The sequence below is a fragment of the Protopterus annectens genome, chromosome 12.part0 (genome assembly GCF_019279795.1).
Source record: "Protopterus annectens isolate FY-2018-M chromosome 12.part0, PAN1.0, whole genome shotgun sequence".
Classification (NCBI taxonomy): domain Eukaryota; kingdom Metazoa; phylum Chordata; order Ceratodontiformes; family Protopteridae; genus Protopterus; species Protopterus annectens.
The window spans coordinates 381,658,401-381,670,590 of NC_056746.1; positions in this window are offsets into that span (position 1 = coordinate 381,658,401).

Genomic DNA, 12,190 nt, shown 5'->3' on the forward strand with positions numbered 1-12,190 from the left:
CATCTTAGATGTTAGTCATTGCCTGAGGTGTATTGTCTGTGTTGTACCTGCATTACAAACTGCATTTCTGTGAATTTGTGCAGAGATGATATAGCAGAGAGCTGAATTCTCCTGACTGTGAGCAGAGTTGGAATCTTTCTGATATTCCAAAGTGATAAGTACGCTTTTTGCAACTCGGTTTACACTGTGCTGCATATTTGCTTTATTGTGTATATATTTGGTGCACTGTTTCTTTCCTTTGCTGCTGTTGTGTGCACTGTTTGTAAACCCCCCCCCCCCGAGTGTTCTTCTAGTCTTAAACTTGGTGGTTCTGGATTTGCCCGCCCCTGCTGTAAATCTGATCTTGTTCACTGCCCCAGTCCAGTCTCATCTGATCACTCAACATAGTGCAGTGAGATTATTTGGGCAAGACTACCCTCTTGCTTCTTTGACTTTGAACACTTCTGTTTCCTCCCTCTCCACTTTAAAAAAAGTTGTACACTTTATTCAGCTGTTTTTACTGTAATTGTGTTCTTCATACTTTATTACCTTATTTTTGTTGTGTGCTCTTACATATTCGAGTGCTTTTATTCTGCTGCATTTAATACTGCCTGTTAGTAGCCTAATTAAATGTATCTGTTATTCTAAGTATTTTAAGCTTTGGTCTTAGCACTTGAGCTTTAGGTGAGTTACTTTACATTTAAGAAGTTTCTTGTGGTCTGCACTGTTGTGGACAAACCCTTAACAAAACCTTCTTTCTATAAAGTCCTGCATACCATTGCTAGAATCTCCTTGTGTTCTGACTGCATGTGCTTCTCAAACAATCTGGAAATATAGAGCTGATAAGTATATTTTTTGGCATTTTTTAACTGTTCAGAGTTCTGCACTGTCTTAATGTTTGCTTGACTGAATTATATATATATATATATATATATATATATATATATATATATATATATATATATATTTGCTGGCATTGTTTTCTGACACTCTAAGTGCCTCCATTTTGAATTTTTTCCTAATTTACTGCTTTCTGCAGTTGTTTTCAGTCATTTTTTAATTTAATTGCATTTATTTAAACTGTATTTACTTTACTATTGCTACACACTCAAGTGTGCTAGCTTGCACTGCATTTGAATTGTTTTTACTGCTGTTTTAGCTGCTTTACTGTAAAAAAAAAAAAACAAAAAAAAGTTCTAAATTTCTTTCCCGCCTTTCCTGCAACTAGTCTAGTCCAGATACAGATTTGCTGTATCCAGGACTGTTTGTAAGCTTCTGAGCCCCCCCCCAGACCTTTCTTTGTTGGAGGGAAGCCTTCTAGCTTATCAGTGGGAGTGGCAAGCACTAGATAGCCTATCTACCACAAGGGGTGTGGTTTCTGGCCCAGAAATTGTAATTTATTGTCTGTTTGGGCAGTTTTCCCATCCCTTTCAATTTTCTGGTTTAAAAGCCAGCATTTACACTTGTTTCCCACCTTTCCTGTAACTAGTCTAGTCCAGATACAGATTTGCTGTATCCAGGACTGTTTTGTAAGCTTCTGAGCCTCCCCAGACCTTTATGTGTTGGAGGGAAGACTTCTAGCTTATCAGTCAGAGTGGTAAGCACTAGGTAGCCTATCTACCACAAGAGGAGTGGTTTCTGGCCCAGAAATTGTAGTTTATTAGCCATTTGGGCAATTTTTCCATCCCTTTCAACTTTCTGATTTAAAAGCCGTGTTTGCACTTATTTCCCCCTTTCCTGTAACTAGTCTAGAACAGATACAGACTTGCTCTATCCAGGGCTGTTGTAAACTTCTGAGCCCCCCAAGCCTTTCTGTGTTGGAGGGAAGCCTTCTAGCTTATCAGTTGTTGTGGTAAGCACTAGGTAGCCTATCTACCACAAGAGGAGTGGTTTCTGGCCCAGAAATTTGTAGTGTATTGGCCGTTTGGTCAGCTGTTTCCAGCTCTTTCAACTTTCTGGTTTAAAAGCCTGCATTTGCACTTGTTTCCCACCTTTCCTGTGACTAGTCAAGTCCAGATACAGGTTTGCGGTATCCAAGACTATTTGTAAGCTTCTGAGCCCCCAAGCCTTTCTGTGTTGGAGGGAAGCCTTCTAGCTTATCAGTGGAAGTGTTGGAGGGAAAACTTCTAGCTTATCAGTGGGAGTGGCAAGCACTAGATAGCCTATCTACCACAAGAGGCGTGGTTTCTGGCCCAGAAATTGTAATTTGTTGTCCGTTTGGGCAGTTTTTCCATCCCTTTCAATTTTCTGGTTTAAAAGCCCATGTTTACACTTGTTTCCCACCTTTCCTGTAACTAGTCTAGTCTAGATACAGATTTGCTGTACCCAGGACTGTTTTGTAAGCTTCTGATCCTCCCCAGACCTTTCTGTGTAGGAGGGAAGACTTCTAGCTTATCAGTCAGAGTGGTAAGCACTAGGTAGCCTATCTACCACAAGAGGAGTGGTTTCTGGCCCAGAAATTGTAGTTTATTGGCCATTTGGGCAATTTTTCCATCCCTTTCAACTTTCTGGTTTAAAAGCCCATGTTTGCGCTTATTTCCCCCCTTTCCTGTAACTAATCTAGAACACATACAGACTTGCTCTATCCAGGACTGTTGTAAACTTCTGAGCCCCCCAAGCCTTTCTGTGTTGGAGGGAAGCCTTCTAGCTTATCAGTGGGAGTGGTAAGCACTAGGTAGCCTATCTACCACAAGAGGAGTGGTTTCTGGACCAGAAATATGTAGTTTATTGGCCGTTTGGTCAGTCTTTTCCATCTCTTTCAGCTTTCTGGTTTAAAAGCCTGCATATGTGCTTGCTTCCCGCCTTTCCTGTAACTAGTTAAGTCTAGTTACAGGTTTGCTGTATCCAAGACTATTTGTAAGCTTCTGAGCCCCCAAGCCTTTCTGTGTTGGAGGGAAGCCTGCTAGTTTATCAGTGGGAGTGGTAAGCACTAGGTAGCCTATCTAACACAAAAGGAGTGGTTTCTAGCCCATAAATTGTAGTTTATTGGTTGTTTGGTCAGTTTTTTTTCCATCTCTTTCAACTTTCTGGTTTAAAATCCCATATTTGCACTTGTTTCCCGCCTTTTCTGTAACTAGTCAAGTCCAGATACAGGTTTGATGTATCCAAGACTGTTTGTAAGCTTCTGAGCCCCCAAGCCTTTCTGTATTGGAGGGAATCCTTCTAGCTTATCAGTGGGAGTGGTAAGCACTAGGTTGCCTATCTAGCCTACAGATTTGCTGTATCCAGGACTGTAAGCTTCTGAGCGGTATCAAAAAGTCTGCTCTTCAATTTTTCCCTTAGATCTACTAGTTCTCTCCTGCACTTTTACTAGCTTATTAGTCTAGCACTTTATCAGACTTCTTGTAGCAATTATTGTAGCACACAAAAGTGTTACCAGCACTAAACATTCTACAAGGAAACAGCTCCAGTACTTATTATTGATGCCCACCCCTCCAGGCATGTCTAAAGGTCAGTTCCCTCTGCTTTGTCTTATTAACCTGGTGAACTTGGGCATCCTGAGGCAATGTAGCAACTGCCTCATGTACACTGACAACCCTATCCTGTTACCACCCAACACTCAAATTTGCGAGAGATGCACATATATCCAAATTGGAAGCCACGCACTCTCCAGCCAAGACCAGAATAGCTGGTCAAGAGGAGATGGTCAACACTTGCACCACACCACATGGAAAACATAGGCCTCCAGAGCACACACCAGCACTGCCTTCACATAAAATCACAAACCACACACCCACCTTTGTGGATGCCCTATTAAAAGTCTACCCAAACAGCAGAGACCTCCAAGGCAGAAACGCACTCGACCACCACAACACTAATCATGAGACACATAACTCTCCTAAATAGTGTGCCACTAAACCAAAGCCCCTAAGGCAAAACACTGATGCCACACTCACTAGGTTGAATAAGGAGAAAGTAACAGTCAGCTGCCTGTCAGGTGCCAGGATCCACCACATAACGCACGCAGCACTCAGGTCCCTGTACAACAAGTACAAATATGACTCTGTCATTGTACGTGTGGGTGTGAATGACCTGAGAAGTACCTCCCTGGACTACATGAAAAGAGACATAGTGGATCTCTCGAATTATGTAGCCCAGACGGGCATGACCCTTGCTCTGAGTAGCCTCTTATCATCACCCAGAATGATACCACAGTACAAACAGAAAATGATTGATTTCAACAATTGGCTAAGTTTCTGGTGTCATTCTAAGGGGATCCAGTATCTATCTGCCTGGGATGACATGACTGACAGACCTCGATGCTTTGCCAGAGATGGCCTGCATCTGTCACGCCAGGGCTTCCAGATACTGTCCAAGGCTCTTGCCACCCCTATTGTGCTTTTTTAGGCGGTGTTCCAAAGACCAAATTACCACTGTAACAGCTACAAACCAATGCAATCTGAGGGTCATGCATCTCAATGCTAGAAGTCTAAATCTCAAAATGCACTTGCTCAAAGCACACCTTAAAATGGAGAACATTGACATTTGTGCTGTAACAGACACCTGGTTCAAGGCAGCAGAAAGCATCCCTGCACTACCAGGCTATAACTCATTCCACATCTGTCGGCCCCAGAACTTGGACCAAAGCTCCAAAGGCAGTGGTGTTTACATATTCATAAAGGATGCGCACACCTCCAGATTGGTACCCCAACATAATGCATTAGAGATACTTCAGGTGCAGCTAACACTGGGCAAGACAGCAATTCAGGTTGTAGCCCGTTATAGGTCCCTGACCATGTCCCAACACTTGCACTCCATGTTCCTAAGCACCTTGGAGAATATTAGGGTTCAACCTAACACTCTTATACTGAGCGACTTCAACTACACCTTTATTAACTGGGAAAACTACTCATGTACCAATACACTTGCCCAACATTTCATGGAATTCATTAATTCCAATGCCCTGGACCAGCTCATTCTTACCCCCACTAGAGGTAGCAACATCCTTGACCTGGTCATTAATGGGCGACTGTTGCTCTTCACCAATAGTCAACTCCTCCCTGGTTAGATCCGACCACAAACAAATCACCTTGAAAATCCACATCCCTCCCACCCCCCCCATGCAAAGGTAACCACCATGAAAAACTTTTCTAAAGCTAACTTTGGGCTCCTAAAAACAGAGGCGGCTAACTTCACGGCACCCATGCAAATGGAGAATATTTGCATGACCACTGAATCATGCACCAATGCACTGTACGAACACATACACAACTGCATGAATCTCGCCATACCCAATAGAACTAAGACGCTGTCCTCCAAAAAAAGGAAGCCAATCTGGTGGTCCCCTGCCATAAACAAACTCTATAACAGAAGGAGGAAACTGATGCGGAATAAGGTGAAGTCCCAAGACTGGAAAAACTCCCATATCAGCCTCAACAAAAAGTTGAGATCCCTCACCAAATCCTATAAAGCTAGCTATGAAAACAGAATTGCAGCAGATAGTAAAGAGGTCTTCTATAGTTATGTAAAGAATCTCCATGGCAATACCCAGATTTGCTCTGAGCTACTGCACAATGGTACCTCCTATACTGAGCCAACAGATATTGTCACTATACTGGCTGACAGATTCAGTGCTAACTTTACCCCTTTGTCCCCACCAAAGGACCAATCACGATACCAGTAGATTGCCAGGCACCCAGTATTACTGCTGCACAGGTTAAAACAGCACTGTCCAAGGCCAAGAATACAACTTCTGTGGGACCTAACAATATCCCTGGCTGTGTTCTACATGAACTACAGAGTGAACTGGCACCACACCTGTGTACCCTGCTCAGTCACAGCCTCACCTCAGGCTTTGTCCCTACCGAATGGCGCACTGCTACAGTTATCCCTCTCCACAAAGGGGGAGCAACTATAGACCCTGGGAACTATCGCCCCATTAGCCTGATGAATCTGATATGCAAAGCTATGGAACGCATCATCATGGACCTAATAAACAAGGATGTAGGGAATCTCCAAACTCTGGATCCCGCACAGTTTGGATTTGTGAAGTGTAGATCATGCCTGCTCAACCTGATCGACTTCTTGGATGTAGGCAATGTGATTTATACAGCCTACCTTGATCTGGCCAAGGCCTTTGATACTATTCCCCACTCAGGAATCATAGAAAAACTCACTAAGCTAGGCATCAATGCCTATATCACTAGGTGGGTTGCAAATTGGGTCACAGATAGAACCCACAGTGTGAAAGGAGCTGACTCCAAGTCAGACTGCTGACCAGTCATGAGTGGAGTCCCACAGGGTTCAGTCTTGGGTCCTCTCCTGTTTGGTATCTACTTTTCTGAAGTCCAGGCCAACACAAAGGGACTCTGGCTGACAATGTTCACAGACGATTGCAAGTTGGGAGCTATTATTAACTCCCCAAGTGATGTTGACATCCTACAGAAAGGCCTCACTGAGACCAATGACTGGTGTCAGAACCGTGGTCTTATGCTCAATGCCAAAAAATGTGTTGTCATCCCATTTGGAAAAAACCCAGTTCCCATGAATTACCACATTGATGGTAGTCCACTGAACACAGAAGGCGTTTTAAGAGATCTGGGAACACAGGTTGACAGCAACCTCTCTTTTGACCACCACATTGTGACTGTGATCAGAAAGTCCTTCTATGTGGCACATCTCATTACTAAGGGTTTTGCATCCAGGAAGAAAGAGGTCATTGTCTTCCTCTACTCTTCCCTCATTAGGCCAGTCATCAAGTACAATGCCCCATTTAGCATGTACCTCACTAGACACCTGCAACAACTGGAGAGGCCACAAAAGTACCTCACAAAGAGGATCCTAGGCCTTAAACACTTGTCCTACATGGACAGACTCAAAAAATTCCAACTATTCTATGTCTCATATCACCTACTTAGAAGTGATCTCTGCTTGACTTACAACAGCATGTCTGACCCAGCTCTATTACAAATGCTACATCTAAAGAAATCCCAATCCCTCCACACCACACGCTCCAGAGACCTCAACATCATTACCACAATCAACAGAACAGGTTCATAACCCAGAGACTGTTCATGCTATGGAATAGACTTTCCATACATGTCAAACAGAGCACCTCACTGGCCCTTTTCAAGAGAAATTTTGATGAGTGGATGGGAAATAAAAAAAATTCACCGCGGGGATCACTCCAGTGGCTCTAGTTGACAAAGACACTGGAAACTAAGGTCCGGTGGCATGATGCCAGGGTAATCCTATGGGCTAGGCTTGTAAAGACTCCTAGGCCTTAGCTAGTATACATGTATGAACCTATGTTGTACAAATCACTGCTCATTATTTACAATGTATTTATGATTCATTTGGTACTTCTTTGAGAGCTTTGGTTTCTGGTACTGTGTTGAGGAGGTTTGTCTAGCTGCATTCTCAAAATCTCCCAGATGATGATAAGAATGAGCTTTTGCATTCTCCTTTGGAAAGTGACTTAGCTTTTGGTCAGTCTGTTGCATAAGGGGTCAAAAAGTGTGATGAGAGGGGTAAGTTGATACAGGGAATCAGGTTTCTTTCAGCCCTTGTTTTCCAAATAACCATTCATCCAATTTTGGCAACCCCTCCCCCCAAAAAACTGCCTCAACAAAATGTGGGTAAAAAAGCCATTTAAAAAGAAATGGCAAGGGGGTTCCAAAAAGAATTCAAGAACCTCCCCAAACCAAGGACAGTCCAACATGTCAGAATGACTGTTTAAGGGACTGTGTTCCAATTCCTACACTGGCAGTCCCTTTTCCCTCCCAGAAAGTCTGAATCTTCATTTTTCTGTTTGGCAACAAATAATTTTAGACCAATGGGTTCTGAAGATCATTCACCAATGTTACAAATAGAGGGAGGAAATTCCTCATTTTCATGGGATAATCCTCATCCACCAGATCAAACTCTTTTGTTCCCACATAGCCTTCATTACATGCTGTCCCAGGGAGCAATATAACCAGTTTCTCCTTCCCAAGTGAGAAAGGTTTTTTTATTCAATGGATGTTTTAGTGTCAAAGAAAGAAAATGCTTGGAGACTAGTTCTGGATCTTTCTTTCCTAAACCTGTTTATAATAGTTCCTATGTTCAAAATGCTGTCACTTCACAGCCTGTTACCTCTTCTTCCTTTTTCAAGTTTTCTAGTAACCCTAGATTTAAAAGATCCTCATAATCACATCCTATTCATTCAGACTTCAGGCATTTCTTAAGGTTCTGTGTGTCTGGATCACATTAGCAGTTCTCTGCCTTACCCTTTGGACTACCCATTGCACAAAGAGTGTTCACAAAGTATCTAGTTCCAGTTATAGCTCATTGCAGGATAAAGGATATCCACATATTCCATATTCCGATGACTTGCTTATCATTGCAGAGTCTTTCTCAAAGTGTCAGGAAACTCTCACTTGGATGAGAGGTCTCTCTTACACAAGCTGGAATTTCAAGAGAACATTCAAAAGTATTTTTTTATTCCTTCACATGAAATTGTGTTCTTGGATGTCAGCTAGACAGCAGAGTTCAAAGAGCTTTTCTTCCACAAGAAAAAAATAGATCTCTATCTAGGCTTTTTTCTAAGGTTTTCCACTCAGACTTTGGTCACTGCGAGGGGAACACCTCAGGATATTGGGTTTTATTTGATTGTGGGGAGTTCCTCAAATAGACCTATTTGCCTCCCCCTCTGAACAATCAGATGGGAAGATTCTGCTCCAGGGCTCCATGAAAGAAAGTTTGGAAGACAGATACCTTTTCTTTTCCTTAGAGAGGAATGTTCCTATATGCTTTTCCACCCTTGCCACTGATATCCAGGGTACTTCTGAAAATTCAGAAGGAATCCCCCAAGATAATTATGGTGACTCCCTTCTGGCCCAGGCAACAGTGATTCTTTCTTCATTTGGAAATGACCAGGGGCAATTTCCACTAGATTCCTCACAGAATGGATCTATTCACACAAGATCAGAGGTGTTTGATACACTCCAATCCCAATCGACTTCAGTTGACTCCCTGGGTGATAGGGTTTTAATTCTCTTAGCCACCTGTTTACTAAAGAAATGCAGCAGGTACTAATGGAGGCAAGAAAGCCTGCTGTTAGAAAATCACATATTAGCAAATGGATTATCAGGCTATAACTCATACCACACTTTTTGGCCATGTAACCTGGACCGGAACACCAAAGGCGGACGTGTGTCCATATTCATTAAGGATATCCACACCTCCAGGCTAGTTGCTCAGCATAATGCAGCCAAGGTTATCCAAGTGCGACTAACTCTGGGCAAAACTGCAATCCAAATTGCAGCTTGCTACAGATCACCCACCATGCCCCAGGATTCCCACTCCTCTTTTCTTGATGTACTGGAAAATATTAGGGTTCAACCAAACACCCTAATAATGGGCGATTTCAACTACCCCACCATTATGTGGGAAAACTACTCATGTACCAACTCCTTCACTCAACGCTTTCTGGAATTCATAAACTCCAATGCCCTGGATCAACTTATCCACACTACAACCAGGGGCAACAATATCCTAGATCTAGTCATTACCAACATGAGTTCCACACCTGAAGTCAACGCCTCATTGGTCCGATCCGACCATAAGCTAATTACCCTAGATATCCACATCCTGCCCCCACCCCCCATTAAGGAAGCCATGGTAAAAAATTTCTCCAAAGCCAATTTCATGCTTCTTAAGACAGAAGTGGTGAACTTCATGACACCCATGCAGATGGACAATGCAGTTATGACTACTGAATCCTACACAATTGCACTTTATAAGCACTTACATGAGTGCATGGATCGTGCTATCCCAAACAGAACCAAGATGCTATCCTCCAAAAAAAGGAAGCCAATCTGGTGGTCCTCTGCCATAAACAAACAGTACAAAAGAAGGAAGAAACTGTTGCAAAAGAGAGTAAAATCCCATGAGTGGAAGAGCTCCCTGGTCAGCCTCAGTAAGAAGCTGCAATCCCTGATAAAATCCTCCAAAGCTAGTTATGAAAACAAAATCACCACTGATTCTAAAGAAACCACAAAGCATTCTATAACTATGTCAAGAATCTCAGTGGCAACACTCAGATCTGCTCTGAGTTACAGCACAACTGCACTAAATATACAGACCCAACTGATATTGCCAACATCCTGGCAGATAGGTTCAGTGCTAACTTTACCCCCCTCTCACTCCCTAAAAAGCCCATCTCTATACCGGAAGAATGCAAAGTTCCTGTAATCATGGTTGCATAGATAAAAACCACACTCTCCAAAGCCAAGAACACAGCATCCATGGGACCAGACAACATCCCAAGCTGCGTTCTACATGAACTACAGAACGAACTGGCACCCCATCTAATTACCATGTTCAATCATAGCCTCACCTCAGGCTTTGTACCTGCTGAATGGTGCACAGCAACGGTTATCCCACTCCACAAGGTGGGAGCCACTGCGGACCCTGGAAACTACCGCCCTATTAACCTGAAGAGCCTGGTCTGCAACGCCATGGAACGTATCATCATGGAACTTATAAACAAAGACAATGGTAATCTCCAAACTCTGGACCCCACCCAGTTCAGATTTGTAAAAGGCAGATCATGTCTCCTAAACTTGATAGACTTCTTTGAAGCAGTCACCAAAGCCGTAGACAAGGGTAAGGTGGTTCACACAGCCTATCTAGATCATGCCAAGACTTTTGACACCATCCCCCACTCTGGAATTATAGATAAACTCACTAAACTAGGTATAAATCCCTATGTCACAAGATGGGTTACCAACTGGCTCACTGACAGAACCCACACTGTGAAAGTAGCAGACTCCAAATCCGACTTCAGACCACTGACAAGTGGAGTACTATAGGGTTCAGTCCTAGGTCCTCTCCTGTTTGGTATCTACTTCTCTGAAGTACAGCCTAACACAGAAGGTCTTTGGCTAATGAAGTTCGCAGATGACTGCAAACTAGGAGCCATAATCAAAACTCCTAATGATGTGGACATCCTACAAAAGGGCCTCACTGAGACAGATGCCTGGTGTCAAAGCCATGGCCTCAAGTTCAATGCCAAAAAGTGCATTGTCATCCCCTTAGGTAAAAACTCTGTACCCATGAACTACAACATAGGCGGTAGTATACTTAACACCAAAAGTGTGATAAGAGACCTTGGGACACAGATAGACAGTAGTCTCTCCTTTGATAATCACATCGCCACAGTAGTCAGGAAATCCTTCTACGTGGCACACCTCATCACAAAAGGTTTCTCATCCAGAAAAAAAGAGGTCATTGTTCCCCTCTACTCATCACTCATTAGACCCATTATAGAGTACAGCGCCCCTTTTGGTATTTACCTCACAAGACATCTACAACAACTAGAAAGGCCGCAAAAATACCTCACAAAGAAGATTATCGGCCTCAAACAGATGCCCTACACAGACCGTCTCAAAAAACTCCAGCTTTACTCCATTGCATATCGCCTACTCAGAGGTGATCTCTGCCTAACATACAAAGCTATGTCAAACCCAGAGCTGTTGGACATACTCCACTTAAAGAAATCCCAATCCCTCCGAGCTACACACTCTAGGGACCTAAACCTTGTCACCACAATAAACAGAACATGCCAGAGGGATAGATTCCTGTCCCAGAGACTTCCCATACTCTGGAATAAACTACCTATCTATATCAAACAAAGCTCCTTATTAGCACTCTTCAAGAAAAATCTTGATGACTGGATGGGAAATAGGAAATTCACCCTGGGGATCACCTCTGTGGCACTGCTCGACAGTGGCACAGGAAATTAATTTTCTTGGGTGGCAAAAGCCAGGGTACCTTTTTGGCTGGGCTTGTATAGGCCCCAGGGCCGATAGCCTAGTACCTACCTATAAACCTAAAAGCTTTTTAATGTTAGCATTGTTTCTCCACTGGCCCCACACAGGCCACTGCTTCTTATACAGAAAAAAAAAATTTTCTTCCCTTAACTAAAGAAAAAAAAATAATATTATTATTAGCAGTACTAGTAGTTTTAGTAGTATTAGTATTTATGTCTGGTTTCTCTGTCTTTTTCTTATGCTGCTTGTGGTGAGTACCAGTGATATTAAATGGATGAGGGAAATAGTTTTATGAGAATGCAAACACAAATGGTTTACTATCACATATTCGATTGTCATTTAGACGCTCGAATATGTGCGAAAATCATTTTCTCGAACTGAGAGATTGATCACCACAATGTCGAAGCTGACATTAGTGAACAGCTTCTATTGTCAGCTTCAACATTACGGTGCAGATC